The 2,573-nt window shown below is 45.4% G+C and overlaps 1 non-coding gene across 1 annotated transcript; it reads right to left on the reverse strand.

Moving 5' to 3' along the window:
• Positions 1–232: 232 nt before the first annotated feature.
• On the reverse strand, positions 233–2,153 carry LOC143263472 (small subunit ribosomal RNA). The gene has a single exon (XR_013036905.1). It is a non-coding gene; the product is annotated as a small subunit ribosomal RNA (ribosomal RNA).
• Between the last annotated feature and the right edge of the window lie 420 nt (positions 2,154–2,573).

The following is a 2,573-nucleotide window of genomic DNA, read 5'->3' on the forward strand; positions in this document are numbered from 1 at the left end:
AAACCCCAACAACACATATATCTCTCTCTCTTTGAAAGATTTGTTGTGGCCTACGCAACGCAGATCAAAGGCCTAATACGTGTAGTACACACGTCTGGCCGTGTAAATCACGCACGAATGATCTGGCGGGCTCAACAATATCTTTTTTTTTTATATGAATTCTTATCCACAAACTAATCGAATTCATTTTCTCTCCTCCTCTCCTCTCTCTTTGAGATATATTGGAACATTGTAATGATCCTTCCGCAGGTTCACCTACGGAAACCTTGTTACGACTTTTACTTCCTCTAAATAATCAAGTTTGGTCATCTTCCCGGCATCATCGGCAATGCCGAAACATTGCCGCGCACCAGTCCGAAGACCTCACTAAATCATTCAATCGGTAGTAGCGACGGGCGGTGTGTACAAAGGGCAGGGACGTAATCAACGCGAGCTTATGACTCGCGCTTACTGGGAATTCCTCGTTCATGGGGAATAATTGCAAGCCCCAATCCCTAGCACGAAGGAGGTTCAGCGGGTTACCCGGGCCTTTCGGCCAGGGAACACACGCTGATTCCTTCAGTGTAGCGCGCGTGCGGCCCAGAACATCTAAGGGCATCACAGACCTGTTATTGCTCAATCTCGTGCGGCTAGAAGCCGCCTGTCCCTCTAAGAAGATTTGTTTGTACGTTGGTAGTAAAAACCCCACCGGCAGAAGCCGAGAGCCTTCGAGATACCATAATTACGTCTATTTAGCAGGCTAGAGTCTCGTTCGTTATCGGAATTAACCAGACAAATCGCTCCACCAACTAAGAACGGCCATGCACCACCACCCACCGAATCAAGAAAGAGCTATCAATCTGTCAATCCTTCCGGTGTCCGGGCCTGGTGAGGTTTCCCGTGTTGAGTCAAATTAAGCCGCAGGCTCCACTCCTGGTGGTGCCCTTCCGTCAATTCCTTTAAGTTTCAGCTTTGCAACCATACTTCCCCCGGAACCCAAAAGCTTTGGTTTCCCGGAAGCTGCCCGCCGAGTCATCGTAGGAACTTCGGCGGATCGCTAGCTGGCATCGTTTATGGTTAGAACTAGGGCGGTATCTGATCGCCTTCGAACCTCTAACTTTCGTTCTTGATTAATGAAAACATTTTTGGCAAATGCTTTCGCTTCTGTCCGTCTTGCGACGATCCAAGAATTTCACCTCTAACGTCGCAATACGAATGCCCCCATCTGTCCCTATTAATCATTACCTCGGGGTTCCGAAAACCAACAAAATAGAACCGAGGTCCTATTCCATTATTCCATGCACACAGTATTCAGGCGAAGGTAGCCTGCTTTGAGCACTCTAATTTGTTCAAAGTAAACGTACCGGCCCACCTCGACACTCAGTGAAGAGCACCGCGATGGGATATTAGTTGGACCGCCCCGTGAAGAGCAAAGCCCACCGGTAGGACGTACCACATAATGCCAGTTAAACACCGCGAGCGATGAACCGACACTGTGACACACAGATTCAACTACGAGCTTTTTAACCGCAACAACTTTAATATACGCTATTGGAGCTGGAATTACCGCGGCTGCTGGCACCAGACTTGCCCTCCAATGGATCCTCGTTAAAGGATTTAAAGTGTACTCATTCCGATTACGGGGCCTCGGATGAGTCCCGTATCGTTATTTTTCGTCACTACCTCCCCGTGCCGGGAGTGGGTAATTTGCGCGCCTGCTGCCTTCCTTGGATGTGGTAGCCGTTTCTCAGGCTCCCTCTCCGGAATCGAACCCTGATTCCCCGTTACCCGTTACAACCATGGTAGGCGCAGAACCTACCATCGACAGTTGATAAGGCAGACATTTGAAAGATGCGTCGCCGGTGCTATAAGACCATGCGATCAGCACAAAGTTATTCAGAGTCACCAAAGCAAACGATGGACGAGTGTAAACACCCGCCACCGATTGGTTTTGATCTAATAAAAGCGTTCCTACCATCTCTGGTCGGAACTCTGTTTTGCATGTATTAGCTCTAGAATTACCACAGTTATCCAAGTAAATTTTAGTACGATCTAAGAAACCATAACTGATTTAATGAGCCATTCGCGGTTTCACCTTAATACGGCATGTACTGAGACATGCATGGCTTAATCTTTGAGACAAGCATATGACTACTGGCAGGATCAACCAGGGAACTATACAATATGTATATATAAAATGGACAAAATTTAAATCCTTTTCCATCGTCGCCTGTTTCATATATATATGTCAGGTCGACACACCATTTTTCTCTTTCAAATATGTACAAGTTTTGCCACATTCCGCGCTTGTAACATATCTTCTTTAACGCTCAATTTCTTTCATTTTTCTACCATACAGATATTTTACCGTACGCCCAAAAACGTACGTATTATATTTTTGTTCTATCATAAAATCACATTTTTCTACGTACGCCAGCTTCGTACGTTTCTATCTTTGCCTTCATAAAATCACAAGATAATTTTATCTTCAAGAGTCTCGCTATTAACATCTTGTAAGATAAATGTACGTCCCAGCTAAAACGTACAAATACTTCAAGTTAAGTAATAATATATCATCGCTATTGACAAATTTT

The sequence above is a fragment of the Megalopta genalis genome, unplaced genomic scaffold (genome assembly GCF_051020955.1).
Source record: "Megalopta genalis isolate 19385.01 unplaced genomic scaffold, iyMegGena1_principal scaffold0627, whole genome shotgun sequence".
Taxonomy (NCBI): Eukaryota; Metazoa; Arthropoda; class Insecta; order Hymenoptera; family Halictidae; genus Megalopta; species Megalopta genalis.